The sequence below is a fragment of the Sturnus vulgaris genome, chromosome 5 (genome assembly GCF_052056855.1).
Source record: "Sturnus vulgaris isolate bStuVul1 chromosome 5, bStuVul1.hap1, whole genome shotgun sequence".
Lineage (NCBI taxonomy): Eukaryota > Metazoa > Chordata > Aves > Passeriformes > Sturnidae > Sturnus > Sturnus vulgaris.
The window spans coordinates 56283472-56309006 of NC_142247.1; positions in this window are offsets into that span (position 1 = coordinate 56283472).

The following is a 25535-nucleotide window of genomic DNA, read 5'->3' on the forward strand; positions in this document are numbered from 1 at the left end:
TCTGACTACTCTTTTATCCAGAAGTTGTACAAATAGAAAGATGTGCTGCCTTCACATAAATATATGCACATGTATGGGCAGTAGATTAGAGTCCAGTGTTTCCATATGTGGCACAACATGAGGGGAAAAAAAGGATCATCATGGTCTTCAGAAGCCTCCACTGGAGTTAAGGAGGGCAACTCTGGTAAGAGAGTTGGCCTACTGTGCTCTAAGTCTGCCCAGAGATTGTTGCTTTGAAGAGTTTGAAGACTGTTCATAGAGCATGAAGGAAATCAAAGCTTCATTCTCTATTTAGCTATCACTATATATAATGATATATTTTCTCTTCACAAAATAGATACTCATTATTTTCATTAAGCAAAATCATATCTGTTCAGAAATCTGTAGAATTTTGAATTTTCCTATCAACTTAAGATGTAACAAAAGTCTATCTTCACTAAACTATTGCATACTAAAATCTGCCTTTTCTACAGATAGTAACTTGCTAAACAATTGAGGAATTAATTAGTATATGAAAGAGACATATACACAGGCAGAAAAGGATATTAGAGAGGAATACAAGATTAGACTCTCGAAAAAATCAGTACTCTGAACTAATTAAAATATAAATAGATAAGAGTAAGAAAATATCAGATGCAAAAATCAAACAGCATAAAAATTAATGCTCTGAAATTAGATTTCTGGTAGCTAAATAAAAATTAAGGGAAAAAACAGGAAAAGAAAACCCCAAATTTACTTCCCATGGAAATGCATATGAGATCACTTAAAGTTTAAGTATACATATGGGATAACTTTATTGGAAAGGTTTTGAAACCAATATAAACAAAGACCTAGGGTATGGATGAGACCCTTATAGAAGAATGCTTGATTTTTAACTCCTCCCCAAAGAATTTTGGGAAATGGATACTGACAGTCAGATCTTAGAATGAGGTCATATGTTTCTGTCCAAGTAACTAGTCTTTCTGCAGATTTAACTGGAATATCAGAGCACTGTCTATGCAAAGGTTTACATTTGCTCTAAATTAGACGTGGCACCACTAAGAATCATGACACATTTGTAACCAGCAATAAATTTATAACAGTCACAGAGTCTCTCTTTCCCCAGTTGCACTTATAAATATTTCCTTTGGCAGTAGACTGTGAAAGAAGCCATACTCAGTACTCAAGCTCATGATGAAGTCATACCATACAGAAAAATATCATAGGAGAAAAAGTGAATAAATCATTGTTCATGTATATGTATATGTATATATATATAAATAAATAAATACATAAATTCACAAAGATATGCAAAGCTGGTTGCATCTAAAAAAAGTAAATATTTACATAAATCTTGCAGACAAAGATTGAAATTTAAACCTGTGAGAGCAAGACTGTCACCAAGATTTATGGCTTTCCCAGATAAAGATCTAATTTTTAGCAAAAACAGGTCACTCATTGTTTGGATGGAAACCAGTTGTTACTCATTATTATGCTCGTTATGACTCAAAGAGGAAAAACTTTCCCCAGACAAAATTCAATGATATGGGTGGAGCTTTCCTTTGAAATTTTGGTTTGTTTGAACTCAGTACTTAAACTTGGGGGATATGAATCCACATGAAATGAAAAGTTAATGTGAACCTCTTTTGAACCAATTTGCTAAGATTACACAGCTTCTTCTATAAAGCTCCAAAGCAGAAAACTATTTCAAAAATGTCCAAAATTCAGAATAGAGACAATACATCTGTAATAAAATTTCTGGAATGCTCAAAAGTAATTGCACAAGTCAGAGAATACTATAATCCAATAAGAGATATTAATTTGCTGCACTCTAAAATGCAGCATGTCACTAGCTTCTCACAATCCATTTACACATATGGAAGTAACATTTTACTGAAGCTAAATAAAATCCTAGCTTTAGGAAAATATTTTGGAAGTTGAAGCCATTGTCCAGATGAAACTGATAGCTATGTCCAAGCAATCCTCCAACATGTTCTCTTTAGAAATACAGCCCTTGCAATTCCTTCATGAACCTGAGTGCAGGTAAATAACTCACACTATGTTTTATAGCAATAATATAATTATAAACCCTTCTGAAGCCCATGAAAGGTGAAATTTTATTTAAGTTTTTCATTAAACTTTGGTTCAGCACATGAAACATTCTGAAAGTGTGAGAACTGACTTCCCTGTGGGGGATAATGAACAAAAGGGTTCAAATTTGCCCATCTTGCCCTTGGAGCTCTCCATGAGCATTCTAAGGACCAGATGAGTATGAAGGATCTCTAAGTGCAGTTTTGGAAATTATATCACCAGCATAAGCTGGCTTGCTCTGCATGGCTGGCTTTGTTCAGTCATATGAGTTGCTAATGTCACTTTAATGTACTTGATTTCATGCATTAGGCCTAGACGTTCTCTTCTTTTTTTTTTTTTTCAATCTAATAGGGAAAAGTCTTTAACTGCAACATTCTAATATTTTTTCCTAATCACTTCAAGCAATAAGTTCTGAAGACTTTTTGACTAAGTCTACATAAAGCTGACCTTTCTGTTCCGTAACAGATGCCTTGAATTACTGAATGCAGCATGTAAATTATTTGAATTATTCTATGCAATATGTTTAATACCACCAGTGGTGCACAAGTAACAGGACACATTCTGTGCCTGGAACAAGCATCTCAAGTAGTTTCAGAGTGCAACTGCTCTATGTCTTTCCTTGATGATGTCAAGCATAACCATTTGTCAGAGAAGTGAAAATGTACATCAAATCATTGCCAATTTGTAAAGATAGCTTGGAAGCAAATAACTTTCAGGTTTTTAGATTTTAATGTGAATAGATAGATGAGAGTAAAGCAGATGACAATAAACGTGAATTTTCATATAAGTCAAAAGTTATCTCCAATTCAGGAGAATTCCTAGAAAGAGGTTAATTTGTATTTTTCTGTCTTTGCTCTCCCTTTATTTCATATGGGAAATACATATATGTTCATCCTTACTTATTTTGCATTATTAATTATTTGTATATTTATGTGATTATTAACATAAAGAGCTTATTTGGCTTTGACTTTATTTAATTTCACTGAATTTTCCTCTTTCCCACTATATATGTCTCTTGCCTTTTGCTATTCCTTATGACTTCTGCATTTCTGACCGTTTTCTCCTCTCTTCTGGATAATCATTTCATAGCTTTGTCCAGCCATTTTCAGTCTTTTTTCCACATGCAGATGCATCTGGGTGTCTTCTGCTTCGGCATCTGGATCCAGTAAACTTCCCACTGCAGATTTCTCTCTGTGCAAGATCAGAGACAGCTTCTGATGGTAGTGGAAAAAAAAAGAAAAACAAAACCCAAGAATTCCTCAGGCTGCTAGGCATCATTTTTTATTATTTCCTCAGAAGGTGTCTTTTCATTTGGGCATGATTAAGAAAGATAGGTTTTCCTAGGCAGTAATGACAGATGCTTGTTTAGAGTCTTGTGTTCTCAGAGGCACCTAAATGCAATGATCCGTGTAGAGATGCAGGTCTTCTGAGTGGCAATGATGAATATTGCCAAATTTTACTGCATTTTAGTTGCAAGTGTTCACAAGATTATATTAGTCTATGGAAGCTAATTTCACCAGCGTTGTCCAATGGAGTGATACATTACTCCAAAGGGAGTTGAATGTCTAAGCAGAACAACATTTTCACAACATTGTTTATCTGATCTAACAGCGAACTATAACTGGTGATCAAAAGGCAAAAATATTTTTTGCTCTTCCTCATCTGTATCTCACATAACTCTTTGATGGATCTATAAATTCAGTTTTGTGGTACTGAACTGACTAAAAAAACTTTTTCTTGGTGCCTTTTTTTTGGTTTTTTTAAGCTCCAGTTTCCATCTGCATCAGGGATCTGATCTGATCATACTCCCACTTGTTCAGCCTGGCAAATGGATTGTGCCACTGCAGACAGGAAGGTTCAGCCACAGGCAAGACAACAAGTGATTGTGGTGTCACATCCTGATGGCTGCTGAGAGTTAAGTCATTGAGGAAGGCATTTCTAAGTTATGAAAAAAATATTTTCCACTAAAATATTCATTAAATATCCCGAATTTGATCAACATAGAACTCTAGCAAGTATAATATCTAACACTGAAGATGTTATACATTACATGTATTATACCTGCTATACAGAACAGGAAGGTGTAGCATATTTCATCAAACAATTGATAGGTGGAAAAAATATGCTTATTTGTCCAAATGAACCCAGTGCAACCTGTCTTAATATATTAATTTGTAAAGTAATTAATATGATTCATTTCATCTTTCTTTAAAATATTTTAAAAATCTAGAAACTGAAATAAAAGTTGGGCTTATGTTTTATTTTACTTTATTAGACTGAGTAAAGTTACCCTCTACCCTTCCCACTCTACCTTTATTCATGTTAACTTTTCAAGCTAGAAATTCCAGACACAAAACCAGATTCAATAGAGAAGAGTCCTGGCATTTTCATTCACTTTTTAGAACAAAGTAATTAAAAAGAGATGGGAAAGAAAAGCAATTTGTTATTTGGGCATCTTGGTCCTGGCGTCCTTTTTTATTTTTCACATTTACTTAGCACAAAAAACTGACAAAATATTAAAGTAACAGTCATTATTAAAGATTAAACTCCTTTAATTTGGCCAAGTCCCACGATGCAAACATGTAACATTTTTGCTAAAAGTAGAACACGCAATCAAGGACATTCAAGTTTTGCAAACCGAGCATGGTTATAACTGTTTGTATCAAAAAGAGGTCATGACCATCACTAGATCCTCCATCCATGCATTAAACAAAACAGGAAATTAAAATTCAGCATTCTTTATATTTTCCAGGTATAAGAACAAGGGCAAGAAAAACAATTTCTAACTGACTATATAAACTTTTTCCATCAAATATTTTAGGTAAAAAAGAAAGATAAAAGGGAGAAAACAGAATCATCTATCATTTTTTAGTAAGTCAGACTAAAGACTGGTTACTCAGTGAATATAACCATTACAGATATTATGATCTCACAAAGGCTTTTTTTTCTTTTCTTTTTACCCAGGTGAGTAAGGCTAAAACTTCCATGTTTTTTATTTAAAGAAATAATTTATGGTTTATTTCCTTGTTCTGTAACCAAAGAAGACAAGAATAAGACAGAAATTCTTCTTATAAATATTTTCTATTTGTTTTATTTATTTGTAAAGTTTCATTCTCTTCTGAAGAACATGTGTATTTCAATTAAACTAATATCCGGCTTAGGAAAAGTACTTCAGCTGAAATCATGTTGAAACTGGGAAACTGTAGCTTCCTTGTCAAAAGTAAAAAAAAAAAAGGAATCTTTATTATTTGTCTACAGGACACAGTGACTGCACAAAAGCCAAGAGTCTATTAACATTGCTCAACATCGAAGTTCCCAAGAATTAATGAGTCTTACACAGGTTTGGTTCTCAAAATACAACAAATACTAAAGGTCATCTTCTCAGGTAACACCATGTTTATAAATGACATGAATGAAGCAGAAAGTTCTTCCTCACTTGGAAAAATTCCGTCATATTTACATTTTGTGTTAGCAAACTTTTTTCTCAGTTGCAGTCCAAATGCTTCTCCTTTTAAAATCAGAGAGCACTAAAGTTTTGCTATTTATGTGCTACAAGAGAGCAAGAATCATAGAAACATAAGGTCTTTTAAGTTGGATAAAATCTTTAAGACTATCAAGTCCTACCCTTAACCCAGCACTGCCAAGCCCACTGCTAAACCATGTCCCTAAATGCTACATCTGCACGGCTTTCAAATACCTCCAGGATCTGTCTGATAAGCATTTGACTCTCCACGGGTCTTATCCATTTATAGTTGAACTCAATTCTAAAGTCTTCCACAAATGTTTGACTGCAACACATTTCTTAATCTAGACTTTAAAAGTTTTAGTAAACTCCTTTATTATAACCTTTCCTACAGGTTTCAATAAAGTTTCAGGTGGCTTCTTCTCTTCATAAACGTATTCTTTTCTACAATACTTTAACCATTATCAGCCAACTACCACAAATCAAAGGGTCTAATATCAGATCAGGCATTCTAAATTAGTCAGTGCCAAAACCGGTTTGTAGTACAGAACCCTAGTCAGTTTTACCAGTTGTCAGATTATTTTGTGGCTCTTAGTAAGGTGACCTACTCTATGTGGAAAAAGATGTATTTTAACAGAAATTCTTGCCAACTGTAAATATACTTCAATGGAGGGAGGTGGGAAAACGGCTCTATTAAATTACACATAAAATTAGAACATAATCATATTTTAAAGGTTTTTTAAACATTTTTGGTTTTTAATAAACAGCGACATTTTTTACCTATGACCTTAAGTATCAGTGTGCAGGAGAAGTTGGGGGTTGGATAAGGACAAGTGGGTTAAAACCGAAATTCAACATTAACTTTGCATAATCCAGGGGCAATGGCTGAAGTCCATGCTAACCCTAACCCCTAAATTTAGTAATCTAGTAATCTACACATATTTTTCTAACAGATAATCAAGCAAATAAATGATGCATGTGTTAAAAATTAACCCAGGCAACTGTAAATTTTGCACTTGTCCTGAATGCAGTAACAAATTTTTTAACTTTACATTACCATAGATCAGCCTCTTCTAACCCTATAGAGTAGTCGTATGGTATCACATAATACATTACACAGTTCAGTTTGTGAAAGAATAATTGGTCTGAATGACTATTCATTCATCAAAACACAAGAGAAAAAAGTATCTGCATTCACTTAATGAATGCATCAATAGGTGCTGCATATCATACCTTACCCCTTCACTCATCAGTATACCTGCCACTTATTTGAAAGAATTGGGCAGAGAAGAAGTAAAAATTGTCTTCAGGAATTTATTTAAAGAGTTTGAATACAGCCACACGTATGGCAAAACTTAGGAAAAAGAATACACTTCCATTAACTGCTGGATAAAGGGCATGCTGCTGGAGCACTGTAAGATCAGCAGCAAGGACCATCTACACCTGCAACCCTCCTACAATCCCTTTTGTCACTGTGGCTGAAAATCTCGGGTTTACAGTCTCTCTGTTACATGCAATGGCTTCTTTATAAACCACAGTCAGTTTTGCCCTGTCTGAAAAACAGGACTTCTGGCATCTGCTGGGCTGTGCTGTCTGAAAGAGCCTTTCTGCAGGCCTGGTCACCAGTGCCATTCACCAGTTCTGTTAAGTCTGGGTATTTCTTAAACCCTGTATGCCCAAATCATTTCATTTCAGCCCAACCATCTTCCAGAAGGGATTTGTCTGTGCTAGAATCAAGACCAAGATGTGGTTTTCAACCTTATGCTCAAACTAACAGAAAAAATGAATTTATATTAAAAATTACTGTTACTTTGGGGTTTTTAAAAAATAACAGTTTGAGTTGAGAGTTAAGAAATATGATGAAGACATTCTACAGATAAATGGATGTTAATATAGTTATTTATCAGACTCCTGAAACCAGTGCCAGGTAAGCTGATGAAAAATTAGTCTGAGAGGTAGTGATGAACATCAGCTTTTGGCTCCATTGTGTGATAAAGGTTCATATGGACAAATGAGCAAAGTGCTGGAAGTCTAAATAGTAGATTTGTAAAAGAGGTCAGAGAGACTGGGTGAAAGGTAAAGGAGTTTGACAGGTTAACTTGCAGTGGGGACAATCTTGCACTGGAACACAGGCAGTAGAGCTGTAGAATCCTACAAGGACAATATTTACTTTAGCCACTGTAAATGACATGATGCTGAGCAGTGTTAGACCACTACTGTCTGCTCTTTCTGAAGATATGACCTAGGCGACTTCATCACAGGAACCTGATAACAAAGTGCCATAGAAAATAATGTCAGGTTAGTTTATATAATACACATAACAATGGATGCCTGTTAAGAAATCAGATAGAGAACTCTGCTGACTGTCTTAGCTCTCTCTTTATGTTCAAACACCCCCTGCACGAATAAAAGTTTTCACAAATTATTACGGTACTGACTCTGGTAGGATTCTAACATTAGAAAATGTTAGAACAAACAAACAAATCTTGAGCCTTTTTCACACAGCTCAGACACTGAATGAAAAAGCCAACAAACTGACATTTTCTGGAAGTCAAAAGTCAGATATAAGTCATGTTTCATGGAGAGTCTGCATCCAGGTACATGTTGTTGCCCTACATAATAAGAAGAACATTAACACACAGAACTGAGCATATTGGCGTTTTAAGCACTTTGTCAATGACAAGGAAATTATGAAAACAGAAGGAAAAAATCACATTAATAATCTTTTACTAGAATTCTACATTCTATATGAGGAAAAAATCCTGAAAGCAGTGAATTCACAATGATATAGGCTCTCAGAAATCAAGGAAGCTATGAAGCCAATAATGTACAAATGGAAAATAATGACTTAGTTGTGTAAATTATTGAAATCCTTTTAGTTAGTCAGATGAAAAATCAATGGCATACTGCAGAAAGTCTCTCTAGTAATACATACTGCTTAAAGATCAGTCAAAGAGAGCAAAGCAAAAGCAGGTCAAAGCAATTATGAGAATTATGTCTCTGCTGTCACATATTACATCTACACTCAGGTTCTTTTAAAAGGTAAAATCCTTAGGACATTGTGGTAAGAGAATTGTTTGTGCCTTACAGTGGTATTTAAGTACTGATTATGCCTAATAAAATCTACAAAAGATAATGTAAAGTTATAAATTTTGTGGATATATTTCCTGAAAACATAACACAAGTGAGGGAATGATAATTACTTTGATAGAAGCAATTCTCTAAAACTTCCTGAAATCTAAGATTCCCTGCTGTTTGGTTCCTTGAGGTGACAACCACTAGCCACTGCTTCCCTACACTTCTCTGGAGTGGGATGACAAACATGATCACTTTGGTCTACAGAAGTCTACACAGCCTGGCTTACAAGCAGCCCTCAAGCTGCAGAACACGATTCCTTTTTGTGTTGATTTTGACAAACACCCTCACCTTTATATAACTTTTAATATATTTTTTCTCTTTTCGTGATAATTATAAATGGCTGTAAAGGCATGTAGGTCAGTGCTCTTTGATGTATTTTGTCACTGCAGTATTGTTTTTGACTTACTACTACACTTACTTCCATTTTTTACACATTGAATGAATCCTGATAGAAAACAAAACCTGTTGAAAGGCATGTACAACCAGCCACAACTGGAAGCAGCACTTGCTTAAGCTTTATATTGCTATCCCTGGGCACAGAGAACATGTTTCTAGGACAGAGCTAAAGCACAACATGTTGGCACTGTGAAGAAATAATTTCTGCTTATTTCTGTTTTAAAATGGTTTGCTTTTACCCTTTTACACCTACTTTGATGTAATTTCTTCTGCATTAAATGCAAGCAGAGACAGAGCAGATAAGATTATTCAGGAAGATATCTGGCATAGGATATATTTTAACTTTGCCTTTGAATTAGGGACCACTGTTACATTTTCTCGTACGGAATTTTACACTGAGATCGATAACTCATATCTCAATGCACTTTAATGGGCTAATTGGTAGTTGAGATCTCAATACCTCTTTATTTAGACCTAAAGATATGTAAACTCTACACCCACTACCTATTCTGGAAAGGATAAACAGCAAATGGTGAGACTGAAAACCTATTCATAAAGATACTCAAATAATAATCATTAAAAATCATTAGCACTCCCAAAAATCACAAAATATTCGACATTAGCTTCAAATACCAAACTTATTGGAATGAGGAGGCATCTGAATTAAGGCAGCTCTAACTATGGGTAGTTAGTTAGCATCATTAGCATTCCCAGATTTCTCCCTTTACTTATCCCAAGTGATTCTCAATGTGTCACTTTTACTCATTTATTTTCTTCAGTTGCAAGTTGATTACTATCATACCAGTAAAATCTGCTTCTGTCTTGAATCAATAAACACTCATCATTTCTGAAGGCAAAAATCTTGATCTGTCCATCTGATGTCTTCCTTCTTCAATATGCTATTTTTCTTTTACAACTGGTTTTCCTGCTAAATCTGTTGATGACTCTTCACTCAACAGAGAGAAAAACTGTGGTGTTATAATCATATGCAATATATGAGTGGTAATGCATTTCATAGGGTGAGATAGGATAAGCAGCTCCCTGGCAAAGTAGCATTTTCATTAGAGCTTGCCATCAGTTAAAACAAAAAGAAAATTTAGATAGAAAATGTTGTATCTTAAAACTCCTTTTCAATGAATCATGCATTATCACAGTTCGAGAATTATGTTAAATATATATTTTATTAAGAAGAAATTAGTATTAACAGAAGTTTAGTCCCAGTGATTTGATGAAACTTTAAGATCCTGAAAATACTCTCCACTGTTATAAATATTTGCTACAAAAGTCAGCTTTTCTTTCAATGAATTTTTTGCTTGGGTTTTGTCATTCTGCTATGTCTGAATTATGACTATTTTAGCAGCTTCTCACCTGTGATATTTCAAGATGCTTGTTCAGTGGTGTACCCCAAGTACTGGTTTTTCTAACATTGAAAAATTCCTACTTATGTCATTCCACAGTATGATATCACTTTTTGTTGCTCTTGGTCCTGTTCTGTCATGTCTGAGGGTATGTAGAACTAGCAACAATAAGATGATTTAAACAATGATAATATAAATGTGTGTTACAGTAAATTAATATTTTTTATGCTCATTGTTGTATCTTTTCCCAGTGTAATTTTTATCGTTAAAAATCAAAAATAGCTCATCCATAATCACAGAAGACAATCAGAACTTTCCCACTGAGAGACAGTTTTCAGGACAGCCTGCAAAGAACGTATCATATATTCCAAGAATGCATTCCCTTGCCTCTGCTATTTTAAGTGCACCTTAGGAAGCTGTAATAATTACTGTGCTCATCAGCTGTAGTAATTGTAGGGAAGAATGCTCATATCAAACAGAGTTCGCATTGCTATGGCAACACAGCCAGTAATAACAGTGTGGACCATTTTAGAATGGGGATCCCCAGTCAGAAATCTGAAGCACTTGCAGGTGCAAAAGATTTGTTCCATGTGCTATAAGTCCTCTTCTAATAGCAAAAAAGACAACAATTTGTGGGGGAAAGAAACAAACACAAACCTAAATCAATTAAACACTAAACCATGCAGCCTGTAAGGGCCTATTCTAACACTGCACTGCTTTGCTGTTAGAACATCGCTGCTGTAATCAGAATAATTGACAAATAAAATACCTGTAACTGATAGAAACGCCTCTTTCCACCTTTCTGGCAGTGCACTGCAGCCTAAAAGCAGGTGTAAATGATAATGGGATGTGAGTGCTAAATTTAATCACATTCACACCCTCTTTAAGGATCCTTCATGTTACAAGAGCTACAAAAGAAACTTAGATTTACCTACTTGTGGAAGTTATTCCACAACAAATCAGAATGACACTTTTAAAGTACAGTGGCTACTCTGAAGTAGATCCCTATGTGGGAACTCTTATTCTGCAGAATATTTCCTTTGTTCTTCTTTCAAACCTACCTTAATCCACTTGAGATAACCAGAAAAAAAGTCTCTCTTTGCGAGCTATTGCAGTCGATTTCCCAATGCAGCTTTTTACTGTAAGTGCAATCAAACCTAGTGACTGAAAGTACTGGTTTAATGGTCTATTCCAATGCTAAGACTTCCAGGAATAACGAAAATTTGCATTACGAGAAATAGCAGAGAAATAACAAAAGTCAGTTTTCAGAGACAGGTAGCCATTTTTTGCTCATTTGAGAATGAAGTCCACAGCATGACTTCACTTTGAGACAGTTATTCCTTGATGCAAATTTTCTATCATGGATATTTTTACAGAGTGTTAAAAGTATGGCTATACATTGGAATCCTTTCACAATAGCCCATTAACAGGGTTCCAGCCTTTCCTGCACCTGGACTTTTACTTCCCCTCTTGTCCTACAGCTACTGTTTGCTCAGTCATAATGATCACAGGCACACTCTGTAATAGAACTGTGTGATTAAATATCCACGTATTTCAGTTAGTCTGTTTTTTACTTTAGTGGATTATTTGAATAATAATCATCTGGTTTTGATCACAACTCAAAAACAGGCTGAATTTGTAAAACAAGGTAACTGGTAACCTTGGCCAAGATGGATGTGTTAAGACCATGGGAACTAACTACTGTTGACAGGGTCCTCCTCAGTTTTCCCCAAGGAAAACTTTACTGTTAGTGAGGATCCAATTACAAAATATAAACAGAAAAATGTGTCTAACAGATTGAGACTAGAAAGCTTTGCCTTTTATGTTTGCACCTAAATGCCATTCTGTCACCCCAACCTAAACAAGGAAAGCGATCACAATGCCCTTAGGAAATGGGCATAAACCCAAAGTACTGCGAAGACGGCTCACTTTCTCTTTTTTAAATTTCAAGTTTTAGTTCATCCAAATTTCATGAACACGAAGTTAGGGCCAAAAGCACTCAAGGCATTTTGGATATGAGCTGCACTGCTGACTGTTCACACCAGAAGAGCTCTGGGAAAGCCCCAGCCCCAGCAGAGCTCATGAACAGTATTTTAAAGCCACAGGCTTCACTCAAAAACCTGTAACAACACAATGCTTTCTTCTCATATTGCAACTTACTAACAAGTGGGATTTTTACTCACTGTTTTTCTGTAGACATCTCTTACTATACACGCTGTGGACCACAGGAAATTAGGCATGTTTCCATGTTGCCTGCATTCTGAAAATATGATGGATAAGGACAGTATTTATTATGGATAAGAGGAATAACCCCACAACAGGAATAACTTCACAATACAAATGTGAATTCAGGTCACATTTGGTTCTACTTCTTTGTAAATTACGACATAATGAAAACTGGGTGTTGAATGCTTGATTTCACTGAACATTTGGCTTCTAAGAATATTGAGTCAGATTCTCAGCTTTGTACCTCTATATTCTGATGATTCAAAGAAATGAGGTTTTCTTTTCAGTGCAGATTTCCTAGTACAGAGGAGTTCCAAGCATGAGAGTAGAATTGGCTGTAGGATACCAGACAAACATATATATATATATATATATGCATGTAACTGAGCATTTCAGCATATTGAATATTCTGGCAAAGGTGTATAGCTAGATCTGTTGAAAATCTTTGGTCCTTGAGAGATTAATGTAATAAAAAGTCCAAAGCAGTCAGTAAAATGCTTAGATCTGCAGTGCAGCTGTTCCAGAAATGGTCTTGATCACTATAAAGAATGAAAAACATGCAAACAGACCTCTTTTAGTCACCAACCAGGAGAAGACAGACATCACACCATCAGGTCTACCTCGTTCAAGATAATTGAAAGCTCTTCAAAAGCCTTCAGGATTTTAATTAAAGAGAAAAAAGAATCTTATTCTAGTATGCTAGATTACTTTGGCCATGAAAATATAGTTACTATTCTGGTATTGTCTGAGTTTCTAGAATAAATTCTTAAGTTTGGCTTCACATCATTCTTTAAAGTGAAGATAAGAGATACAGATGATTGGGTTGAGTCTCAGTCTAAACAGGAAAAAGAACTTTTAGAGACAAGAAGACTCAGAGAGGCTATGATACGTCACTGTTGCCCTTTTGACAGGGAGAAAAGAAACAGATTTACTTATAATTATATTTATATTTAGATTCTCAAATTAAGAATAACATAAACTTAACCATGAGCACGTTGTAGGCCTTGAAAAGTCAGTTTGAACATTGAGAATTTCTTATTTCTTTAATCACTGATTATTTAGCCTTTCTTACTGCTCATAAAAAATCATTTACAACTGTTCTGCCATTTATAGAAAATAACATAGTTTTCATTAAGGTAAGATTTAAACACATTCTTCAAGCAATCAAGAGGGTATTTTGTCTTTCTCCCTCCCTTTTTTTCTATTTTGAACACAAAAAAAGATTTTCAAGCTTTTATTGACTTAGAAACTACTAATTTACTAACAGGTTAATATGATTCAATGTAGAAAAATCTTTGCCTCCCATCAAAGCCTATTCTATTTAGGCTGAATAGTTTAATATCTTACTTCTAATTTCCTTATAGCATGGACCCATGTGTACCTGCACACCCTTTTATATCATTACTAATGTGGTGCTGTGGACTGTAGATGCTGTTCTTGAAGTTAAGACCTGTGCATTTCAGGTCAGTAATCTGAGTTTTTTTCTAGGATTTCAATTAACTGCTCCAATGTTACATTACCAGATAGAGTTATTCAAGTTTCCACTATCAGGAATGGAAGCAATTTTTTTTTTAATCTCTCTCTTCATTCCTTGATTAATCAAATCTAATTTTTCTACAAGTATGATTTTAGGAAAGAATTTTCTTTTTCTGCTTACATGGTTCTGAGAAAAATTTTGCCTACATGTTCAAAATCTGAGCAAGTAAAAATCATTCCACCACAGAATTCAAAATACAAATTGTATTACTTTTTATTATTTTCCCAATGCAGCTTTAAATAAGTAATCTTAGCTTTCATTTTTAGAGAAAAAGAAACTCCTCAGTAATCTTCAGTGTTCATGTTTTCCTTGTCCTTCTTCTCACACTTGCCTGAGCAGATTAAAAAACCCATACATAGGTTTCATAGTTATGTTGCTCTCCAATAATTCATTATATTGTCTGCTCAACTGAGTCTTTTTTTTTCCTCAAAATGTGTGGGAATGAAGAATGTGTGACCACAAAATGTCATTCAGATAGGCAGATAAGCATAATAAGACAAAAAGACATGAGTACATAATGTCAGATATTTAATTACAAAAAATAAAGATGAAGTCAAAATTATTTTAAGATAAATTTTAGGGAGCAGAAACAACTTCAGTAACTGTTACTGAAGACATCAGTAGGTGTAAGCATGTTACATAAATGTTGGTTTATAGTGTCTGTGCAGGTATTTAACTGGGATTAGCAATTTCCAGGAAGTGTCTCCTCAACCTCCATGAGCTGGTGGCTGACTCTCTCCTGATGTAACACTGAGTGGCCTCATTAGCCACATGGAGAGTAGGCCAGGCCACAGGTGCCCTCTTTGTCCCAGAATTTGTCACGTCTCCTGCTCTCCAGGCTTAGTTCCTTGGTGGTTGGGAACAGCTGCACCTGCGAGCAAAGGCGGTGACCCCGCATGACTGAGCAGCACAAAACCACGGGCAAATGCTGCTTCAGAGGGGACTGGGCACCCACGAGTCCTTTCCAACATCTCAAATGACCATCACAGCCATCATCACAGCCATCATCACAGCCATCATCACAGCCTCTGGAGTGTGACCTGCACACCTCTGGCACGGCTGACAAACAAATTCTGGAACGAAAGGAAGCATGGAAGCATGCAGTTTGATGATGAAATCCTTCTGTGTGGAAGTCAATTGTCAGAATTCAACTGATTCAGAGGTGGAATATTACTTCTTCTTATTAATCAGTGTATTTTTTAATGTGAATACATAGGTGCGTATATGTGTACATATATATATGCATATTCATTATGTATACCTGAAGCCATATTTTGCATTCACCAAGAATCCTTTATAATTAAAATGTTTGCATAATTAAAGTTGTTTCTTGCAGAAATATTTTCTATCATTGTGCAGTAAATCACAAAATGGGAAAAGGAGGCAGAGTTGGCTTATCGTTCAATGATATAAACACTGTTTGATGCTTTGTAGAATCCATCTATGGCAGCTTTTAAAGCTTCCTGTATTTAAAGTGTGCAAATACAAAAAATTTAATCTAACAATGTTCCTATTTTAGGCAGTATATGTTAGTATCTTTTACTCTTTATTTTAATGCCAATGAGTAATTAGGAGATCCATTAAAAATTCCTGATATTTATTGAATGGAAAAAAAATCCAGTGCAAATACCTTATTTAATTATGATAGTATTTACAGATATAATATAGATAATAAAGTCAAACATAAAAAAATAATAAGACTATAAAATGAAACAAGCCTCTTTTATACACATAAAAATATAAGGTTATTTACAAAATTGGCAAACATAACTGATGAGAACAACATCTGCATTAAAGGCTGATTTAATTTTACTTTTGTAATATTCATTTAAGATTTTACCCCTTAATCTTGTCATTGGTCTGGGCACAGCACTGGCAGAGTGCTTTGTGACATGCATGTGACATGCTTTGATTATAATCCCAGATCTAACTGGGTGGCCTTGGACAGCTGATTTCTGAACTTGTTTTTTTTCACTGCCAGTAGTGTGTAGGGGAAGTAGAGTCTTGCCTATTTAGAGGTTTCTTGACTAGTAAAATGGAAATAGTCATCCTTATCTGTTCTGTAAAGATACTACAGGGATTTGGCAGCTAATATGTGTAAACTGCTGCTTGTGAATATTAAAAGCAGAGAGTTATGTGTTATTTATTTGGTTTTACAGTTATATAAATTATTTCATTTATAAAATGGGAACTAGATTATATTCTGTAGTTTGTTTTTTAAATGAGGCCTTCTCATGTTCCAGAATCATGTTATGATAGGAGTTGGCCAAAACAGATGATTTGAAAACTGCAAGACAGTATATGCACTAATAAATATGCTATGCATGACACAATGTAAGCTGGGTTTTTCTAATCACATCTTCATTTATAACAATTTTTATACCAGAGCGCACAAGTTACTTTATAACTGAAGGAATTATCAGTGACTAGTAATTATGAACAAAAATAATAAATGCTTTTTCTCAGTTATGGATCAAGATGTGAAACAATCATTAATTTGTATGGTTTTGGAAGAACAGTTTCTGATAAGTCATACATCTATTGTACTGTCAAACTAAAGGGAACAGATCCAAGTTTTGAGAAGAATTTGTTTCATCTTGTAGCTGGAACATTTATAAATGTTACTGTGCCATTTTCTCACTGGAGCTCCCCAGTTAGACGATGTCAACAGCTAATGAATGTGAACAGTAAATCACCTGCATCAGTCCAAATAATCCTTCCAAACTATTTTAAGTTTATATACCTGATATTACTCTGCATGGTATAAAAACCTTCATAGTCTTGGTTACCTGTGGTGATTTTAATGGCACAGAAGTGGAACAAAGAGCTTGACTGTGACCAGTTAAACTACTGCAAAGGGTTGGTAACTGCATTCCAAAGTCTTACATCTACAAGCAAATACAGATAGACTGCAAAGAGGGAGAAAATATTTCTAAAAAAATAAATGTAGTCAGCTGCAAATCTCCACTAAGAATGTGGATTCTAAGGAAGAGCAAGAAAATATCCCAATCAGTCTGCAGCTTTGATAATCTTATGGGTTTCATAGACCTTTGAATTATCTGACTGACAACAGTGAGATCTCTCAAATGAAGAGATGGTTGTGGACCAAGGTGCTTTTGACACGGGAAGCAGAAGAAGGAGGAGAGAGGAAGAACAGATCTGACGAAAGAACCAGCAGAGGAAACTTGTTCTTGCTGCTCTTCCTCCTGAAACTGTGGCCTGGGAATTGTGGCTGGTTTGTTGCTGTTCATCTTGTACACCACCAGTTCTGGTCTTAGAATTATTATTTTGCATATTGCAAAATAATGGCAACTATCCATCAAACCTGCTGTCTCCAAATTTTGAAAACCTGGGAAGAAATAAAACCATTCAGCTAAAATGAATCACTTAGAAGTAATCAACACTTGGGGGTGATGAAAAATTTATAAATTACTCTTGAGCTTAGATAAATTGTCAATGTTTTGAAATTATTACACACTGAAAATTTGTATACTGTCTCTCTATTGAGCAGATAAATTAACAGAATTTGTATAAATTAAGCAAGCAATTGAACTTACCACTACAGCTATTCCTGTATATTTATCTTGTTCTGCAAAATGATGTATGAGTAGTTATTTGTAATTAATGATAGACACAGATATGAAAAAATAATATTTCTGCGTGTATGTGTAAGACATTAATGTTTTGGTCTTGGGAAATTTTTTATTTTCACAGGTAATATTCCATCAGCCCATTTGAAATGTCTCGTGGAAACAGACTTCAAAAAAAAAAGTAATATCGTTCAGGATTGAGTGGATGACTCTGCCAGACCAATGCCAATCTAATAACTGAACTCACGTTGGTTTATATTGTATTTCAAATGTATCATTAAAGGATAAGTATAGCTGTACCTTTCTCTTGTATAGTGAGACCTATGAAAAGATTTTGAAAAGCAGAACTAATGCTTTAGCCAAACATTGTGTATAAAAATATTCTCAGGTTTAATTGAGGATCACATGGCAAAGTTAGTCAATTAGGAATGTGTATCTTGTGCAAGTGAATTATGAAGATAACAACAATTCTGGTTCTTTGAATCATTTGCTTAATAAATACAGTCATCGAGTAACAAATCTACTGCTAGTCTTAGAAATTATTTCTTCAGCAACTGAATAAATAGTATTTTTTTTCCAAAAGGTAATCTTTTCAGAAGTTTCCTAACTCCCACTCCTGTCCCAGTCTTTACTATCAGCCAGGAATATTAAATGGGTCCTAGCAAAGACCATTCAACTTTTAGTGGAATCAGAAATGCCTTGTGGTTCAACTTCTGTTGCTGAAAATCTCAGATTTGCATTTCTGTAAAAATTACTAACTAGAGAGAAATCTTTAAAATAAAAGCAATAATGTCCCCAAATTAGCTTCCCTGAAATATAAATAGTCCGCAAACTGCATTCAGAGGCCCAGACTGGTCTTTGAGATTGAAAACAAAAATAGAACTTTACCAAAATTTCAATTTCTTTACATCACCATACACTGTGATAACTCCTATCAAGATCATAGTCTTACATGCAATATGTGTGCTGGAGCTGGCAGGTCATCTTAAGAACTCAATTAAATGCCACGGTATATCCCCAGTGGCATATAAGTACTGTGCAGCAACTTGCACATTCTCCCCTCTCCAGAGGAGAAGAATGGAATAAAAAAAAAAGTCATGGGGTGACATAAAAACAGAATAATAACTGAAATAAAGTAAAATATAAAACTAATAATAACATTAATTATACTAATAGCAATAATAATAATAGTGGTAATAGTAATAATAATAACAGAAATAACTGAGAAAGAAAAATAATGCACCAGAGAAACAATTCCCCATCACCTGCTGATGGATGAGCAGCCTGTTCCCAAGAAGCAATTGGCAGCTTCCATGGGCCAACTGCTCCCAGTCAGTTTGTATACTGAGCATGATGTTCTGTGGCATGGAACATCTCTATGGCCAGCTTAGACAATGCTGTCTCTTGGCTCCTTGTGCACCCACTCACTGGCAGGGAATGAGGCACTGAAAATTCCCTGATTTGAGTGAGTACTGCTTAGTAATAATTCAATCAATGTGTTATGAACTTTATTCTCATACTGAATCCAAAATGCAGCACTGCACCAGATACTAGGAAGAAAACTCCCAGCCAGAAGCAAGACAATAAAGAACTGAGATTTTTGTGGCATTAAAAAATACGAAGTGTTTTAAAGATGGGAAGACTTAGCAAAGGTGTGTCTAGAATCTGTAAGCTTCTTGTCAATTTTTCTTCCACACAGGCAATGGCACGCTGGCAATGTTCATCCCACCATTTCCCTGCACAGAGGGGCAGACACATCCACTGTTGATTTGTACTTTCACAGAGCTCACCTGCTCTCCGTTGCTTTCTGCAACTCAGTCAGTGCCCACCAGCTGAACTTCTAACATTGACAGCTCAAGTCAAGGCTTGCAGTTAGGTTGGATGGATGGAAATGTCTCTGCACTCAGACAGGAAGGGACTTTGCAAGAAGTTTATAGAGCAACATGATCACATCATTAGGGAAAAGCAGCTGCTGCTGAGGGCACCAGGTTCCCACCACGTAAGTTGTGGAAATTTGTACTTGAAAGTGGTTCTGGTCTGGCCCTTCCTACTGAATGTCCATTAGTTGCTGCAGTTCAGTAAGTTCATTCCTGGAGCACATCTCTGAGGTCATTTTCATTCTTCATTAGGCTGCCAGAGTACAATGGGCAGGGGCAGAGATGGTTCACCTCACAAACACATTTGAAATTTGAAGAAAAACACTAACACTAACACTAACAGAGCACCCATATGGCTCTCGGTCTCCTTCCCTAATATACAACCAGATTTGTTCAAAAAGTGGAAATCTATCCCTTCTAATGCATCTTTAATTTTATTCCCTCATTGTTTTCATCTGTTGTTTTCAGAGCTGTTTGACTATACGAGCATTTGGGCCTTTTTATACACAACTTCCTTCTGTATATTATGTAAGTTTTGTATCCCCTTTCTTTTCTCAATAGCTACATTTATCTGCACGGTTATCATCTGACTGCATAATGTTTGGCAGAAAAACTGCTGTGTCCAAGCTTCCTGTATTAAATCAGTATTTCTGAGGGTGGAGGCTAGAGGTTGTAAAAAAGGAGATGGTATTTAACAAAGGGTGGCACTTATTTAAAATATGTTTTAGGGTTTTTTACTAAGGAGACACAAATAGAATTAAACTTTCTTTGTTAAGTCTGAGAACAGAGAATTTAAAAAAAATCATAAATACTTGAACAATAATTTATTTCATTTAATTGCTGTACAGTCAATGCTTAAATTTTACAATCCTTAGTCACAAAGGATTTTAAGGTCATGCTGCAGGCAAGACTCGTTCCAAAACAAAAGTGGCAAAATACATACAGCATTTTCTACTCATACCCTATGCATTATTTGAATTTCTTCCAGGAAACCTTGGTGAAGTCTCAGTCATTCTGTACCTGGGCATTTGCACTGGGTGGTAAAATGAGCCAGGTGCTGTGTTAGCAGCATCCAAGCCATGTAAGTCTGTAATGCTGAACACCCAAACCCATAGGCTACAGCAGTTGATATTCTCTACTCATCTCCAAAAACCTTGAACTAGTTTTTGCAATGTTTTAAGTTTTATTTTGGAGATAGAGCTTTTACCTTTTAGGGCTTCTGTTCATAAGAGCTACAGGTTTCCCAATAATCTGTACAGTTTTGTTGGGCCACACTCACTGACATAGCTACAATTACAGAGAATTTATAAAGGAAAATAGATTTATTTGTAGATTTTTTAAAATTATTTTTTATTTTCCAGATTTTCTCCAAAGCATATTTTGTTTCAAATAACTGTCCTGCTGCTATTGGCCTGAATGTTTCTGTATGTGTACATTTCTGCTCCTTGACTGAATGCTTGCAAATTTTCAAACAGAAAAACAGTCATTTTTAAAATTACTAAATAAAATTTCAGCTGATGAATTTTCCCTATTTTTTAATTGAAAATATATTTGAGGAGTTTCAGTGTCTTTCTGCTTATAATAGGTCTGAAGATTCTGTCATTAGGAAATCACTTAAACTATGTACTCAATCATGCAGCTTTTTTTTCCTCATAAAACTCAGCATATTTAGGACTGTAGAGATGAAAGGTTGGGTTTCTGTGAGTGTCTGGCTATACAGTAACATTGTAGATTGAAAATACGCATCTTATATGATAAAACTTCAAAATTCACTGTATGATTTAAAATATTGCCAGTTGGATTCATCAGAATAATGTCCTTCCTGGAACTGAAAAAACAGAAAAGGTCTTCCTCACTGGGTAGCTGAGAACATTCAGGATGTCTGGAAACACTTGATGGAAGATGAGAGAAGTAAACCTTTGGGATGGAAAATATTCAGTCTTCATTTTACAGCCAGCACTTTTATTTTGTACTCCATGATGGTCTTACACTATCATCACATGCACTTTTAAGCCTTCCCTCATTAGGCTGACAGGAGGGAAATTGCAACACATTCAGACTATTGCAGTATTTACCTTGAAAATCACTTTGCCTCTAGCAGGAACCAAATTACAGGAGACCATTAAGTATTAAAAGTCTTGGCTTCATCCAGTGTTTAGCTTTCTGAGTATCCACCTCCATGGCAGCAATACTAAGCCTGTCAGGATGCTCACTGAGGGTTTTCTGCCAGTTCTTCAACAAAACACTCTGTCCATAGTAACACATTACCAGCAAGGATACTGTGAGCTGAATAAAGATATGGGCATTTCAGTCTCCAAAACTTGGCATAATTATGTCCCAGGAACCTGCAAGGATCTAACAGGAGTCTTTAAATAGACACACTGACTTGACTGAGTCTCCTCTGTCTAAGTTATACCACTGTCACAGATATCAGCTGTTTTTTATTTTGCTGTTTCTGTGTTTATAGGGCACAACTGTCAAAGAAGAAAAGAAAAGGACCTACAGAACTCTGGACTGGAGTTTGGAACCCAGTGTACTGCTCCAGACCTTCTCCTGAGAAGTTCCAAGCCTCATGCACACACGATGTTGTAAGGGTTTGTTCAGATTCCCAAGGAGAGAAGGAGAACATATGGGAAAGGCTAATTTTTGGAGGAAGGGAAAAGAGGCTTATGGAAATAGAGTACCTTTCCACCTGTAGCTTGATAGCAGATAACACTTTTTGATAAGAAAACCAAGCACTTGCATATACAGTGATTTAGATGTGTTTAAGAGGAGCAGTAATGGAGAAGTTTACAACGGCCTATTAGTAGAGCTTAGACATTAGACAATCTTGTTCTTGTGCTTCTCAGACAAGCACTGTGTAGCTGTGTGCCCTATCATTATTAGCCTAAACTAAAAGAACAGTTTTCTATCATATCAGAGAGGGGTTCTAAGTGTCAAAAACCATAAATCAACACCAAAAATTCTTAGTTCTTCATGGTTTTATTGCGAATTTGTCTACATATAGGAAGTTTTTCCAAATCAAGTAAGTAAGTAAATCAGTAAAGTAAATCAGTAAGGCTTGGCTTTTCACAAGAGAAAAATCATTGGCAAGGCAGTAAATGGGGAATAAACCAGTGACTGATTTAAATGTACTCCATGTACATATGGCATTAGTAGAGATCATAATCTTTAAAAAGAATGGCCTGGTTTAGTATCTAATCTGGTAAGGGCATCTGCCCACACTGAGCTCATAGCAAGAATATGGCTATAGAGAAGAGTGACTCAGTTTGCATTCAATAGGAATGGACCTCATCAGCACAAGATAAAAGGAAGTTGTGTGCCTCACCCTCCTAAGCCCCTTTGAATATCCCAGCCACTGTTTTATTCTGCCAGATGGGTTGATGACAAGTAGCAATCAGAAACTCTCTGGTTTAGTGCTATTAAAATCATTACTGGAGAAATTTGGAAAAAAGGCATCAGCATTCTTTCATTGCATTAAAATATTGTCATTTATGAGCTGAGTCATAACAAGCTGAGACATATTTACTACTTAGACAATTTTTAAACATTATAGAGTACTTGCTCAGAATATTACTACCATGAGCAAGGCAATTGACATTTTCAACTTTAATATGAATAAACTCCAATATTAGTACTGCAACAATGCAAATGACTGCAGTACCTCTTCCATTAATACTGCTCAATCAGGAAATTACTTTAAATTATTGTAGCTGGCACGTATGTACCTTGTATTTATGACTTCCCAGCAAATGCAGCTCACAGTGGAAAGGTACATTTTACTACTATAAGAGTGAAACTTCCTTAGTCTTAGGGTTTATTTGTTTATTTAAAATAGATGAGCCACTACATCCCTCTTACTGAATTTCACCACAAGAGCTGTTAGTAGACCCTCTGAATTCTGTTTTTCCATCCTATATCAGGATCCTTCTGTATTAGATTTATTGCTGCCTTCCCTCAATTGCTCCAACCCACAGCAGTCTTCTCTCTGATGATGAAGGCTAAAAATAGTTCCCTCTTGAGCCCAGCTCAGTAACTGTAATATCCAAACACACAGACAAGGCAGATGTGATAGTTGGTAGCTGAATGCTGTCTTTCACCATTTCCAGTCAAGAAATAAGGCCTCAGTGCTGGGCTTAGAATAAGGACTTAAATCTGAAAAACTGGTGCTTGATGTGCATGGTAAGCTGCTTTTGAACAGTGGGAACAAAGTCAATAACAAACAAACAGGCAACTGTAGCACAAGTAATTCACTTTGGTGCAGGGACAAGGGAACCCTTAAAAATAAATAGATTAAAGGGTATGTCAGCTCATTAAATAATCAGCTGAAGTAACAATATTAGCAATACAGAGCTATTTAAAGTCTGCAGGCATCTTTTCTATATTCGAAATGTATATTTTGAAATACATATTTTTATTTCTTTATTCATTATTGCCTGCTGTTAGCAGTCTCTTAATCTGTGAGTGATCCTACTGCAAACTGGACCTGGGTTACCCGGTAAAGAGGGTAGCAAGATGTATGTGGAGCCAACTTGTCTTTTATTCTCTCTATTTCTTCTACTAATCAATAAAAGCTCTTTAATGTGAAAAAGTTCTTCCCAATAATGCAAAGTAAATTATATTATTTCTACGTTTTACGAATACTGCAAATGCTTTGCAGTTAAGCTCTGTGCCAGAATTCTACTTCACTGGATCATTACTTGATAACACAATTAGATATGGATAGAGCACCCCAAATGAAAGGATAGTCAAGCATCTTCCCACACGCAGACATGCTAGAGCTCTTTGGACTAAATATGCAGAGGTTAATGAAACAATATACAGAGGTTAATGCAACAAAGTAGGTAACGGCTCTGCTTAGGACATCTTATTCAGATTTTGCTCATTTCAATGTGTTTTTGCCAAAGACCCAACTTTGGCATCCAGAAAATCCAAACATCAACACTGCATTTGTGTTTGGTCATACTTGAAACAAAGTGTATGTAAATAGTGTTTATGTCATCAACATGACATCTACTATCATTCAAAATGGTCCCTTGCAGAAGGATGGGACACTCTGTCTAACAGATCCAAGATGTTGAATGATTACACTTGACAGTATGAAGAATAACTCAATTTAATTCAACTCATTATTTTAGAAATTCTTTAGTATGGACAGCAAAGGAAGGCAGACTACACAGAATTAAAGCTCTACATGGAGGTTCAACAGACACAAGGACACTGAACTCCCTAAATGTGTCTATGTGAATAAATTAAATTTTACTTGTGACTTTGATCTTCTGTGGTAGCAAATGGTTAAAATATTCCCCAGCAGAGATTTGGCACATTTCAGCTACTACAGTTCCCTCAAATTCTCTGATTTTATTTAGCTGCTGTAACTAGCTAGTGACAATCCACCTGCCTTCTTCTGGAAGGGAAGTATGTTTACTAGCACTTTGCCTTGGTACCTAGAAAAATCCCAGATATGTTTAATTTACTTCCATAGCTATAAAGTTTGCAATCATTACTTCATTTTACATGAATCTTTTCTGCATCTTGAATTAGGATACAAAGATAGTAGGGAGTACAATAAGATTCAGGATTCCAGAGTGGTTTACTGCCTCAAAAAGAGCAGATGTCCCAGACACTGATCAAGCTGTTGTGGGAGAGCAGTTGAGAATAGATTGCTGAGTAGCAAAGGGTTGGTGGTACAAGAACTGGTTTTGAATCTATATCCCCATATAAATTTTATCATCACATCTCAGGCAAAGAAACTTTCTTCCAGGGCTGCTTGCTGTTTACCTTTCAGCTGTTTTTTTTCCTGGTTTCCCTGTGAACATAGCCAGGGTCTGCTCATGCTGCTAAAAAGATAGGCTAGCCCTGCTAGCCCTGGTCCAGACC